Raw genomic sequence first — 15,545 nt, 5'->3', positions numbered from 1 at the left:
GCCCCCCTCCCCCCACAGCAGAGGGCAAGAGCCTTGGGAAATGCAGCACCTCTGCATGATCATCGATACCCAGCTCTTCTCCACTGTGGCCTGCCACTGGAGACCCCATACCCCCCCATCCCTCCACAGCAGAGTGTAAGAACCTTGGGAAATGCAGCACCTATGCATGATCATAGATACCCAGCTCTCTCCTCCACTGTGGCCTGCAACCAGAGGCCCTACACCCCCTCCCCCACAGTAGAGGGCAAGAGCTTTGGGAAATGCACCACCTCTGCATGATCATAGATACCCATCTCTCTCCTCCCCTGTGGCCTGCCACCAGAGACCCCACACCCCCTCCCCCCACAGCAGAGGGTAAGTGCCTTGGGAAATGCACCACCTCTGCATGATCATAGATACCCAGCTCTCCCCTCCACTGTGGCCTGCAACCAGAGGCCCTACACCCCCCTCGCCCACAGCAGAGGGCAAGAGCCTTGGGAAATGCACCACTTCTGCATGATCATAGATACCCAGCTCTCCCCTCCACTATGGCCTGCAACCAGAGGCCCTACACCCCCCTCCCCCACAGCAGAGGGTAAGAGCCTTGGGAAATGCAGCACCTCTGCATGATCATAGATACCCAGCTCTCTCCTCCACTGTGGCCTGCAACCAGAGACCCCACACCCCCCCATCCCTCCACAGCAGAGTGTAAGAACCTTGGGAAATGCAGCACCTATGCATGATCATAGATACCCAGCTCTCTCCTCCACTGTGGCCTGCCACCAAAGGCCCTACGCCCCCTCCACCAACAGTAGAGGGCAAGAGCCTTGGGAAAAGCAGCATCTCTGCATGATCATCGATACCCAGCTCTCCTCCACTGTGGCCTGCCACCAGAGACCCCACACCCCCCATCCCTCCACAGCAGAGGGTAAGAGCCTTGGGAAATGCAGCACCTCTGCATGATCATAGATACCCAGCTCTCTCCTCCACTGTGGCCTGCCACCAGAGACCGCCCCCCCCCAGAGCAGAGGGCAAGAGCCTTGGGAGTTGCAGTACCTCTGCATGATCATAGATACCCAGCTCTCTCCTCCACTGTGGCCTGCCCCCATAGACCCCACACCCCCTCCCCCACAGCAAAGGGCAAGAGCCTTGGGAAATGCAGCACCTCTGCATGATCATAGATACCCAGCTCTCTCCTCCACTGTGGTCTGCAACAAGAGACCCCACACCCCCATCCCCCACAGCAGAGGGCAAGAGCCTTGGGAAATGCAGAACCTCTGCATGATCATAGATACCCAGCTCTCCCCTCCACTGTGGCCTGCCACCAGAGACCCCACACCCCCCTCCCCCACAGCAGAGGGCAATAGCCTTGGGAAATGCAGCACCTCTGCATGATCATAGATACCCAGCTCTCCCCTCCACTGTGGCCTGCCACCAGAGACCCCACACCCCCTCCCCCCACAGCAGAGGGCAAGAGCCTTGGGAAATGCAGCACCTCTGCAAGATCATAGATACCCAGCTCTCTCCTCCACTGTGGCCTGCCACCAGAGACCCCACACCCCCTCCCCCCACAGCAGAGGGCAAGAGCCTTGGGATATGCAGCCCCTCTGCATGATCATAGATACCCAGCTCTCCCCTCCACTGTGGCCTGCCACTAGAGGCCCTACACCCCATACCCCCACAGCAGACGGCGAGAGAATTGGGAATGCTGCCCCTCTGCATGATCATAGATACCCAGCTCTCCCCTCCACTGTGGCCTGCCACCATAGGCCCTACACCACTCGCCCCCCACAGCAGAAGGCAAGAGCCTTGGGAAATGCAGCACCTCTGCATGATCATAGATACCCAGCTCTCTCCTCCACTGTGGCCTGCCACCAGAGACCCCACACCCCCCTCCCCCCACAGCAGAGGGCAAGAGCCTGGGGGAATGCAGCACCTATGCATGATCCTAGATACCCAGTTCTCTCCTCCACTGTGGCCTGCCACCAAAGGCCCTACGCCCCCCTCCACCCACAGCAGAGGGCAAGAGCCTTGGGAAATGCAGCATCTCTGCATGATCATCGATACCCAGCTCCCCTCCACTGTGGCCTGCCACCAGAGACTCCACACCCCCCATCCCTCCACAGCAGAGGGTAAGAGCCTTGGGAAATGCAGCACATCTGCATGATCATAGATACCCAGCTCTCTCCTCCACTGTGGCCTGCCACCAGAGACTGCCCCACCCCCCAGAGCAGAGGGCAAGAGCCTTGGGAAATGCAGTACCTCTGCATGATCATAGATACCCAGCTCTCTCCTCCACTGTGGCCAGCCACCAGAGACCCGGCACTCCCCTCACCCACAGCAGAGGGCAAGAGCCTTGGGAAATGCAGCACCTCTGCATGATCATAGATACCCAGCTCTCTCCTCCACTGTGGCCTGCAACAAGAGACCCCACACCCCCTTCCCCCACAGCAGAGGGCAAGAGCCTTGGGAAATGCAGAACCTCTGCATGATCATAGATACCCAGCTCTCCCCTCCACTGTGGCTTGCCACCAGAGACCCCACACCCCCCTCCCCCACAGCAGAAGGCAAGAGCCTTGGGAAATGCAGCACCTCTGCATGATCATAGATACACAGCTCTCTCCTCCACTGTGGCCTGCCACCAGGGACCCCACACCCCCTCCCCCCACAGCAGAGGGCAAGAGCCTTGGGAAATGCAGCACCTCTGCAAGATCATAGATACCCAGCTCTCTCCTCCACTGTGGCCTGCCACCAGAGACCCCACACCCCCTCCCCCCACAGCAGAGGGCAAGAGCCTTGGGATATGCAGCCCCTCTGCATGATCATAGATACCCAGCTCTCCCCTCCACTGTGGCCTGCCACTAGAGGCCCTACACCCCCTCCCCCCACAGCAGACGGCGAGAGAATTGGGAATGCTGCCCCTCTGCATGATCATAGATACCCAGCTCTCCCCTCCACTGTGGCCTGCCACCATAGGCCCTACACCACTCGCCCCCCACAGCAGAAGGCAAGAGCCTTGGGAAATGCAGCACCTCTGCATGATCATAGATACCCAGCTCTCCCCTCCACTGTGGCCTGCCACCAGAGACCCCACACCCCCTCCCCCCACAGCAGAGGGCAAGAGCCTTGGGAAATGCAGCACCTCTGCAAGATCATAGATACCCAGCTCTCTCCTCCACTGTGGCCTGCCAACAGAGACCCCACACCCCCTCCCCCCACAGCAGAGGGCAAGAGCCTTGGGATATGCAGCCCCTCTGCATGATCATAGATACCCAGCTCTCCCCTCCACTGTGGCCTGCCACTAGAGGCCCTACACCCCATACCCCCACAGCAGACGGCGAGAGAATTGGGAATGCTGCCCCTCTGCATGATCATAGATACCCAGCTCTCCCCTCCACTGTGGCCTGCCACCATAGGCCCTACACCACTCGCCCCCCACAGCAGAAGGCAAGAGCCTTGGGAAATGCAGCACCTCTGCATGATCATAGATACCCAGCTCTCTCCTCCACTGTGGCCTGCCACCAGAGACCCCACACCCCCCTCCCCCCACAGCAGAGGGCAAGAGCCTGGGGGAATGCAGCACCTATGCATGATCCTAGATACCCAGCTCTCTCCTCCACTGTGGCCTGCCACCAAAGGCCCTACGCCCCCCTCCACCCACAGCAGAGGGCAAGAGCCTTGGGAAATGCAGCATCTCTGCATGATCATCGATACCCAGCTCCCCTCCACTGTGGCCTGCCACCAGAGACTCCACACCCCCCATCCCTCCACAGCAGAGGGTAAGAGCCTTGGGAAATGCAGCACATCTGCATGATCATAGATACCCAGCTCTCTCCTCCACTGTGGCCTGCCACCAGAGACCGCCCCACCCCCCAGAGCAGAGGGCAAGAGCCTTGGGAAATGCAGTACCTCTGCATGATCATAGATACCCAGCTCTCTCCTCTACTGTGGCCAGCCACCAGAGACCCGGCACTCCCCTCACCCACAGCAGAGGGCAAGAGCCTTGGGAAATGCAGCACCTCTGCATGATCATAGATACCCAGCTCTCTCCTCCACTGTGGCCTGCAACAAGAGACCCCACACCCCCTTCCCCCACAGCAGAGGGCAAGAGCCTTGGGAAATGCAGAACCTCTGCATGATCATAGATACCCAGCTCTCCCCTCCACTGTGGCTTGCCACCAGAGACCCCACACCCCCCTCCCCCACAGCAGAAGGCAAGAGCCTTGGGAAATGCAGCACCTCTGCATGATCATAGATACACAGCTCTCTCCTCCACTGTGGCCTGCCACCAGGGACGCCACACCCCCTCCCCCCACAGCAGAGGGCAAGAGCCTTGGGAAATGCAGCACCTCTGCAAGATCATAGATACCCAGCTCTCTCCTCCACTGTGGCCTGCCACCAGAGACCCCACACCCCCTCCCCCCACAGCAGAGGGCAAGAGCCTTGGGATATGCAGCCCCTCTGCATGATCATAGATACCCAGCTCTCCCCTCCACTGTGGCCTGCCACTAGAGGCCCTACACCCCCTCCCCCCACAGCAGACGGCGAGAGAATTGGGAATGCTGCCCCTCTGCATGATCATAGATACCCAGCTCTCCCCTCCACTGAGGCCTGCCACCATAGGCCCTACACCACTCGCCCCCCACAGCAGAAGGCAAGAGCCTTGGGAAATGCAGCACCTCTGCATGATCATAGATACCCAGCTCTCTCCTCCACTGTGGCCTGCCACCAGAGACCCCACACCCCCCTCCCCCCACAGCAGAGGGCAAGAACCTGGGGGAATGCAGCACCTCTGCATGATCATAGATACCCAGCTCTGTCCTCCACTGTGGCCTGCCACCATAGACCTTACACCCACCTCCACCCCCACAGCAGAGGGCAAAAGCCTTGGGAAATGCAGCACCTCTGCATGATCATAGATACCCAGCTCTCTCCTCCACTGTGGCCTGCCACCAGAGACCCCACACCCCCTCCCCCCACAGCAGAGGGCAAGAGCCTTGGGAAATGCAGCACCTCTGCATGATCATAGATACCCAGCTCCCTCCTCCACTGTGGTCTGCCACCATAGGCCCTACACCCCCCACCCGCCACAGCAGAGGGCAGGAGCCTTGGGAAATGCAGCCCCTCTGCATGATCATAGATACCCAGCTCTCTCCTCCACTGTGACATGCCACCAGAGACACCACCCCCCTCTCCCCCCATATCAGAGGGCAAGAGCCTTGGGAAATGCAGCACCTCTGCATGATCATAGATACCCGGCTCTATCCTCCCCTGTGGCCTGCCACCAGAGACACCACACACCCCACTCCCCCCACAGCAGAGGGCAAGAACCTTGGGAAATGCAGCACCTCTGCATGATCATAGATACCCAGCTCTCTCCTCCACTGTGGCCTGCCACCAGAGACCCTACACCCCCCTCCCCCCCACAGCAGAGGGCAAGAGTCTTGGGAAATGCAGCACCTCTGCATGATCATAGATACCCAGCTCTCTCCTCCACTGTGGCCTGCCACCAGAGACCCCACACCCCTCTCCCCACACAGCAGAGGGCAAGAGCATTGGGAAATGCAACACCTCTGCATGATCATAGATACCCAGCTCTCTCCTCCACTGTGGCCTGCCACCAGAGACACGACACCCCCTCTCCCCCCACAGCAGAGGACAAGAGCCTTGGGAAATGCAGCACCACTGCATGCTCATAGATACCCAGCTCTCTCCTCCACTGTGGCCTGCCACCATATGCCCTACACCCCCCCTGCCCACAGCAGAGGGCAAGAGCCTTGGGAAATGCACCACCTCTGCATGATCATAGATACCCAGCTCTCTCCTCCCCTGTGGCCTGCCACCAGAGACCCCACACCCCCCTCCCCCCCACAGCAGAGGGTAAGTGCCTTAGGAACTGCAGCACCTCTGCATGATCATAGATACCCAGCTCTCTCCTCCACTGTGGCCTGCCACCAAAGGCCCTACGCCCCCCTCCCCCCACAGCAGAGGGCAAGAGCCTTGGGAAATGCAGCACCTCTGCATGATCATAGATACCCAGCTCTCTCCTCCACTGTGGCCTGCCACCAGAGACCCCCCACCCGCTACCCCTCACAGCAGAGAGCAAGCTCTCCCCTCCACTGTGGCCTGCCACCATAGACCCTGCCTCCTCCCCCACAGCAGAGGGCAAGAGCCTTGGGAAATGCAGCACCTCTTCATGATCATAGTTACCCAGCTCTCCCCTCCACTGTGGCCTGCCACCATAGACCCTGCACCCTCCCCCACAGAAGAGGACAACAGCCTTGGGAAATGCAGCACCTCTGCATGATCATAGATACCCAGCTCTCCCCTCCACTGTGGCCTGCCACCAGAGACCTCCCACCCCCTCACAGCAGAGGGCAAGAGCCTTGGGAAATGCAGCACCTCTGCATGATCATAGATACCCAGCTCTCTCCTCCACTGTGGCCTGCAACCAGAGGCCCTACACCCCCCTCCCCCACAGCAGAGGGCAAGAGCCTTGGGAAATGCAGCACCTATGCATGCTCATAGATACCCAGCTCTCTCCTCCACTGTGGCCTGCCACCATATGCCCTACACCCCCCCCCCCACAGCAGAGGGTAATTGCCTTGGGAAATGCAGCACCTCTGTATGATCATAGATACCCAGCTCTCTCCTCCACTGTGGCCTGCAACCAGAGGCCCTACACCCCCCTCGCCCACAGCAGAGGGCAAGAGCCCTGGGAAATGCACCACCTCCGCATGATCATAGATACCCAGCTCTCCCCTTCACTGTGGCCTGCCACCAGAGACCCCACACCCCCCATCCCTCCACAGCAGAAGGTAAGAGCCTTGGGAAATGCAGCACCTCTGCATGATCATAGATACCCAGCTCTCTCCTCCACTGTGGCCTGCCACCAGAGACCCCACACCCCCCATCCCTCCACAGCAGAAGGTAAGAGCCTTGGGAAATGCAGCACCTCTGCATGATCATAGATACCCAGCTCTCTCCTCCACTGTGGCCTGCAACCAGAGACCCCACACCCCCCCATCCCTCCACAGCAGAGTGTAAGAAACTTGGGAAATGCAGCACCTCTGCATGATCATAGATACCCAGCTCTCTCCTCCACTGTGGCCTGCCACCAAAGGCCCTACGCCCCCCTCCCCCCACAGCAGAGGGCAAGAGCCTTGGGAAATGCAGCACCTCTGCATGATCATCGATACCCAGCTCTCCTCCACTGTGGCCTGCCACCAGAGACCCCACACCCCCCATCCCTCCACAGCAGAGGGTAAGAGCCTTGGGAAATGCAGCACCTCTGCATGATCATAGATACCCAGCTCTCTCCTCCACTGTGGCCTGCCACCAGAGACCGCCCCCCCCACAGCAGAAGGCAAGAGCCTTGGGAAATGCAGCACCTCTGCATGATCATAGATACCCAGCTCTCTCCTCCACTGTGGCCAGCCACCAGAGCCCCGGCACTCCCCTCACCCACAGCAGAGGGCAAGAGCCTTGGGAAATGAAGCACCTCTGCATGATCATAGATACCCAGCCCTCTCCTCCACTGTGGCCTGCAACCAGAGACCCTGCACCCCCTTCCCCCACAGCAGAGGGCAAGAGCCTTGGGAAATGCAGCACCTCTGCATGATCATAGATACCCAGCTCTCCCCTCCACAGCGGCCTGCCACCAGAGACTCCACACCCCCCTCCCCCACAGCAGAGGGCAATAGCCTTGGGAAATGCAGCACCTCTGCATGATCATAGATACCCAGCTCTCCCCTCCACTGTGGCCTTCCACCAGAGACCCCACACCCCCCTGCCCCACAGCAGAAGGCAACAGCCTTGGGAAATGCAGCACCTCTGCATGATCATAGATACCCAGCTCTCCCCTCCACTGTGGCCTGCCACCAGAGACCCCACACCACCCCTCCCCCCACAGCAGAGGACAAGAGCCTTGGGAAATGCAGCACCTCTGCATGATCATAGATACCCAGCTCTCTCCTCCACTGTGGCCTACCACCAGAGACCCCACACCCCCTTCCCCACAGCAGAGGGCAAGAGCATTGGGAAATGCAGCACCTCTGCATGCTCATAGATACCCAGCTCTCTCCTCCATTGTGGCCTGCCACCATATGCCCTACACCCCCCCCACCCACAGTAGAGGGCAAGAGCTTTGGGAAATGCACCACCTCTGCATGATCATAGATACCCATCTCTCTCCTCCCCTGTGGCCTGCCACCAGAGACCCCACACCCCCTCCCCCCCACAGCAGAGGGTAAGTGCCTTAGGAACTGCAGCACCTCTGCATGATCATAGATACCCAGCTCTCTCCTCCACTGTGGCCTGCCACCAAAGGCCCTACGCCCCCCTCCCCCCACAACAGAGGGCAAGAGCCTTGGGAAATGCAGCACCTCTGCATGATCATAGATACCCAGCTCTCTCCTCCACTGTGGCCTGCCACCAGAGACCCCCCACCCGCTACCCCTCACAGCAGAGAGCAAGTGCCTTGGGAAATGCAGCACCTCTGCATGATCATAGATACCCAGCTCTCTCCTCCACTATGGCCTGCAACCAGAGACCCCACACCCCCCTCCCCCAACAGCAGAGGGCAAGAGCCTTGGGAAATGCAGCACCTCTGCATGATCATAGATACCCAGCTCTCTCCTCCACCCAGGCCTGCCACCAACGACTCTACACCCCCCTCTCCCCACAGCAGAGGGCAAGAGCCTTGGGAAATGCACCACCTCTGCATGATCATAGATACCCAGCTCTCTCCTCCACCATGGCCTGCCACCAGAGACCCTACACCCACCCCCACAGCAGAGGGCAAGAGCCTTGGGAAATGCAGCACCTCTGCATGATCATAGATACCCAGCTCTCTCCTCCACTGTGGCCTGCCGCCAGAGACACGACACCCCTCTCCCCCCACAGCACAGGGCAAGAGCCTTGGGAAATGCAGCACCTCTGCATGATCATAGATACCCAGCTCTCTCCTCCCCTTTGGCCTGCCACCAGAGACACCACACACCCCCTCCCCCACAGCAGAGGGCAAGAGCCTTGGGAAATGCAGCACCTCTGCATGATCATAGATACCCAGCTCTCTCCTACCCTGTGGTCTGCCACCAGAGACCCCACACCCCACTTCCCCCACAGCAGAGGGCAAGAGCCTTGGGAAATGCAACACCTCTGCACTCTGCATGATCATAGATACCCAGCTCTCCCCTCCACTGTGGCCTGCCACCAAAGATCCTACACCCCCCCACAGCAGAGGGCAAGAGCCTTGGGAAATGCAGCACCTCTGAATGATCATAGATACCCAGCTCTCTCCTCCACTGTGGCCTGCCACCAGAGACCCTACACCCCCCTCCCCCCACAGCAGAGGGCAAGAGCCTTGGGAAATGCAGCACATCTGCATGATCATAGATACCCAGCTCTCTCCTCCACTGTGGCATGCCACCATAGACCCCACACCCCACAGCAGAGGGTAAGAGCCTTGGGAAATGCAGCACCTCTGCGTGATCATAGATACCCAGCTCTCTCCTCCACCGTGGCCTGCCACCAGAGACCCTACACCCACCCCCACAGCAGAGGGCAAGAGCCTTGGGGAATGCAGCACCGCTGCATGATCATAGATACCAAGCTCTCTCCTCCACTGTGGCCTGCCACCAAAGACTGCCCTCCCCCCCCCCCCACAGCAGAGGGCAAGAGCCTTGGGAAATGCAGCACCTCTGCATGATCATAGATACCCAGCTCTCTCCTCCCGTGGCCTGCCACCAGAAACACCACACCCCCCTCCCCCCACAGCAGAGGGCAGGAGCCTAGGGAAATGCAGCACCTCTGCATGATCATAGATACCCAGCTCTCTCCTCCACTGTGGCCTGCCACCAGAGACCCCACACCCCCTCTCCCCCACGGCAAAGGGCAAGAGCCTGGGGAAATGCAGCACCTCTGCATGATCATAGATACCCAGCTCTCCCCTCCACTGTGGCCTGCCACCATAGACCCTGCCTCCTCCCCCACAGCAGAGGACAAGAGCCTTGGGAAATGCAGCACCTCTTCATGATCATAGATACCCAGCTCTCCCCTCCACTGTGGCCTGCCACCAGAGGCCCTACACCCCCCTCGCCCCACAGCCGAGGGTAAGAGCCTTGGGAAATGCAGCACATCTGCATGATCATAGATACCCAGCTCTCTCCTCCCCTGTGGCCTGCCACCAGAGACACCACACCCCCCTCCCCCCACGGCAAAGGGCAAGAGCCTGGGTAAATGCAGCACCTCTGCATGATCATAGATACCCAGCTCTCCCCTCCACTGTGGCCTGCCACCATAGACCCTGCCTCCTCCCCCACAGCAGAGGGCAAGAGCCTTGGGAAATGCAGCACCTCTTCATGATCATAGTTACCCAGCTCTCCCCTCCACTGTGGCCTGCCACCATAGACCCTGCACCCTCCCCCACAGAAGAGGACAACAGCCTTGGGAAATGCAGCACCTCTGCATGATCATAGATACCCAGCTCCCCCCTCCACTGTGGCCTGCCACCAGAGACCTCCCACCCCCTCACAGCAGAGGGCAAGAGCCTTGGGAAATGCAGCACCTCTGCATGATCATAGATACCCAGCTCTCTCCTCCACTGTGGCCTGCAACCAGAGGCCCTACACCCCCCTCCCCCACAGCAGAGGGCAAGAGCCTTGGGAAATGCAGCACCTATGCATGCTCATAGATACCCAGCTCTCTCCTCCACTGTGGCCTGCCACCATATGCCCTACACCCCCCCCCCCACAGCAGAGGGTAATTGCCTTGGGAAATGCAGCACCTCTGCATGATCATAGATACCCAGCTCTCTCCTCCACTGTGGCCTGCAACCAGAGGCCCTACACCCCCCTCGCCCACAGCAGAGGGCAAGAGCCCTGGGAAATGCACCACCTCCGCATGATCATAGATACCCAGCTCTCCCCTTCACTGTGGCCTGCCACCAGAGACCCCACACCCCCCATCCCTCCACAGCAGAAGGTAAGAGCCTTGGGAAATGCAGCACCTCTGCATGATCATAGATACCCAGCTCTCTCCTCCACTGTGGCCTGCCACCAGAGACCCCACACCCCCCATCCCTCCACAGCAGAAGGTAAGAGCCTTGGGAAATGCAGCACCTCTGCATGATCATAGATACCCAGCTCTCTCCTCCACTGTGGCCTGCAACCAGAGACCCCACACCCCCCCATCCCTCCACAGCAGAGTGTAAGAAACTTGGGAAATGCAGCACCTCTGCATGATCATAGATACCCAGCTCTCTCCTCCACTGTGGCCTGCCACCAAAGGCCCTACGCCCCCCTCCCCCCACAGCAGAGGGCAAGAGCCTTGGGAAATGCAGCACCTCTGCATGATCATCGATACCCAGCTCTCCTCCACTGTGGCCTGCCACCAGAGACCCCACACCCCCCATCCCTCCACAGCAGAGGGTAAGAGCCTTGGCAAATGAAGCACCTCTGCATGATCATAGATACCCAGCCCTCTCCTCCACTGTGGCCTGCAACCAGAGACCCTGCACCCCCTTCCCCCACAGCAGAGGGCAAGAGCCTTGGGAAATGCAGCACCTCTGCATGATCATAGATACCCAGCTCTCCCCTCCACAGCGGCCTGCCACCAGAGACTCCACACCCCCCTCCCCCACAGCAGAGGGCAATAGCCTTGGGAAATGCAGCACCTCTGCATGATCATAGATACCCAGCTCTCCCCTCCACTGTGGCCTTCCACCAGAGACCCCACACCCCCCTGCCCCACAGCAGAAGGCAACAGCCTTGGGAAATGCAGCACCTCTGCATGATCATAGATAACCAGCTCTCCCCTCCACTGTGGCCTGCCACCAGAGACCCCACACCACCCCTCCCCCCACAGCAGAGGACAAGAGCCTTGGGAAATGCAGCACCTCTGCATGATCATAGATACCCAGCTCTCTCCTCCACTGTGGCCTACCACCAGAGACCCCACACCCCCTTCCCCCACAGCAGAGGGCAAGAGCCTTGGGAAATGCAGCACCTCTGCATGATCATAGATACCCAGCTCTCTCCTCCACTGTGGCCTGCAACCAGAGGCCCTACACCCCCTCCCCCACAGCAGAGGGCAAGAGCATTGGGAAATGCAGCACCTCTGCATGCTCATAGATACCCAGCTCTCTCCTCCATTGTGGCCTGCCACCATATGCCCTACACCCCCCCCCCCCACCCACAGTAGAGGGCAAGAGCTTTGGGAAATGCACCACCTCTGCATGATCATAGATACCCATCTCTCTCCTCCCCTGTGGCCTGCCACCAGAGACCCCACACCCCCTCCCCCCCACAGCAGAGGGTAAGTGCCTTGGGAAATGCACCACCTCTGCATGATCATAGATACCCAGCTCTCACCTCCACTGTGGCCTGCAACCAGAGGCCCTACACCCCCCTCGCCCACAGCAGAGGGCAAGAGCCTTGGGAAATGCACCACTTCTGCATGATCATAGATACCCAGCTCTCACCTCCACTATGGCCTGCAACCAGAGGCCCTACACCCCCCTCCCCCACAGCAGAGGGTAAGAGCCTTGGGAAATGCAGCACCTCTGCATGATCATAGATACCCAGATCTCTCCTCCACTGTGGCCTGCAACCAGAGACCCCACACCCCCCCATCCCTCCACAGCAGAGTGTAAGAACCTTGGGAAATGCAGCACCTATGCATGATCATAGATACCCAGCTCTCTCCTCCACTGTGGACTGCCACCAAAGGCCCTACGCCCCCCTCCACCCACAGTAGAGGGCAAGAGCCTTGGGAAATGCAGCATCTCTGCATGATCATCGATACCCAGCTCTCCTCCACTGTGGCCTGCCACCAGAGACCCCACACCCCCCATCCCTCCACAGCAGAGGGTAAGAGCCTTGGGAAATGCAGCACCTCTGCATGATCATAGATACCCAGCTCTCTCCTCCACTGTGGCCTGCCACCAGAGACCGCCCCCTCCCCCCAGAGCAGAGGGCAAGAGCCTTGGGAAATGCAGTACCTCTGCATGATCATAGATACCCAGCTCTCTCCTCCACTGTGGCCTGCCCCCATAGACCCCACACCCCCTCCCCCACAGCAGAGGGCAAGAGCCTTGGGAAATGCAGCACCTCTGCATGATCATAGATACCCATCTCTCTCCTCCCCTGTGGCCTGCCACCAGAGACCCCACACCCCCTCCCCCCCACAGCAGAGGGTAAGTGCCTTGGGAAATGCACCACCTCTGCATGATCATAGATACCCAGCTCTACCCTCCACTGTGGCCTTCCACCAGAGACCCCACACCCCCCTGCCCCACAGCAGAAGGCTAGAGCCTTGGGATATGCATCCCCTCTGCATGATCATAGATACCCAGCTCTCCCCTCCACTGTGGCCTGCCACTAGAGGCCCTACACCCCATACCCCCACAGCAGACGGCGAGAGAATTGGGATATGCAGCACCTCTGCATGATCATAGATACCCAGCTCTCCCCTCCACTGTGGCCTGCCACCATAGGCCCTACACCACTCGCCCCCCACAGCAGAAGGCAAGAGCCTTGGGAAATGCAGCACCTCTGCATGATCATAGATACCCAGCTCTCTCCTCCACTGTGGCCTGCCACCAGAGACCCCACACCCCCCTCCCCCCACAGCAGAGGGCAAGAGCCTGGGGGAATGCAGCACCTATGCATGATCATACATACCCAGCTCTCTCCTCCACTGTGGCCTGCCACCAAAGGCCCTACGCCCCCCTCCACCCACAGCAGAGGGCAAGAGCCTTGGGAAATGCAGCATCTCTGCATGATCAATGATACCCAGCTCCCCTCCACTGTGGCCTGCAACCAGAGACCCCACACCCCCCATCCCTCCACAGCAGAGTGTAAGAACCTTGGGAAATGCAGCACCTATGCATGATCATAGATACCCAGCTCTCTCCTCCACTGTGGCCTGCCACCAAAGGCCCTACGCCCCCCTCCCCCCACAGCAGAGGGCAAGAGCCTTGGGAAATGCAGCATCTCTGCATGATCATCGATACCCAGCTCTCCTCCACTGTGGCCTGCCACCAGAGACCCCACACCCCCCATCCCTCCACAGCAGAGGGTAAGAGCCTTGGGAAATGCAGCACCTCTGCATGATCATAGATACCCAGCTCTCTCCTCCACTGTGGCCTGCCACCAGAGACCGCCCCCCCCAGAGCAGAGGGCAAGAGCCTTGGGAAATGCAGTACCTCTGCATGATCATAGATACCCAGCTCTCTCCTCCACTGTGGCCAGCCACCAGAGACCCGGCACTCCCCTCACCCACAGCAGAGGGCAAGAGCCTTGGGAAATGCAGCACCTCTGCATGATCATAGATACCCAGCTCTCTCCTCCACTGTGGCCTGCAACAAGAGACCCCACACCCCCTTCCCCCACAGCAGAGGGCAAGAGCCTTGGGAAATGCAGAACCTCTGCATGATCATAGATACCCAGCTCTCCCCTCCACTGTGGCCTGCCACCAGAGACCCCACACCCCCCTCCCCCACAGCAGAGGGCAATAGCCTTGGGAAATGCAGCACCTCTGCATGATCATAGATACCCAGCTCTCCCCTCCACTGTGGCTTGCCACCAGAGACCCCACACCCCCTCCCCCCACAGCAGAGGGCAAGAGCCTTGGGAAATGCAGCACCTCTGCAAGATCATAGATACCCAGCTCTCTCCTCCACTGTGGCCTGCCACCAGAGACCCCACACCCCCTCCCCCCACAGCAGAGGGCAAGAGCCTTGGGATATGCAGCCCCTCTGCATGATCATAGATACCCAGCTCTCCCCTCCACTGTGGCCTGCCACTAGAGGCCCTACACCCCCTCCCCCCACAGCAGACGGCGAGAGAATTGGGAATGCTGCCCCTCTGCATGATCATAGATGCCCAGCTCTCCCCTCCACTGTGGCCTGCCACCATAGGCCCTACACCACTCGCCCCCCAAAGCAGAAGGCAAGAGCCTTGGGAAATACAGCACCTCTGCATGATCATAGATACCCAGCTCTCTCCTCCACTGTGGCCTGCCACCAGAGACCCCACACCCCCCTCCCCCCACAGCAGAGGGCAAGAGCCTGGGGGAATGCAGCACCTCTGCATGATCATAGATACCCAGCTCCCTCCTCCACTGTGGTCTGCCACCATAGGCCCTACACCCCCCACCCGCCACAGCAGAGGGCAGGAGCCTTGGGAAATGCAGCCCCTCTGCATCATCATAGATACCCAGCTCTCTCCTCCACTGTGACCTGCCACCATAGACCCTACACCCACCTCCACCCCCACAGCAGAGGGCAAAAGCCTTGGGGAATGCAGCACCTCTGCATGATCATAGATACCCAGCTCTCTCCTCCACTGTGGCCTGCCACCAGAGACCCCACACCCCCTCCCCCCACAGCAGAGGGCAAGAGCCTTGGGAAATGCAGCACCTCTGCATGATCATAGATACCCAGCTCCCTCCTCCACTGTGGTCTGCCACCATAGGCCCTACACCCCCCACCCGCCACAGCAGAGGGCAGGAGCCTTGGGAAATGCAGCCCCTCTGCATGATCATAGATACCCAGCTCTCTCCTC

Source organism: Ambystoma mexicanum, chromosome 13 (assembly GCF_040938575.1).
Source record: "Ambystoma mexicanum isolate Mex_15411 chromosome 13, UKY_AmexF1_1, whole genome shotgun sequence".
Lineage (NCBI taxonomy): Eukaryota > Metazoa > Chordata > Amphibia > Caudata > Ambystomatidae > Ambystoma > Ambystoma mexicanum.
This window is presented reverse-complemented; position numbering follows the sequence as displayed.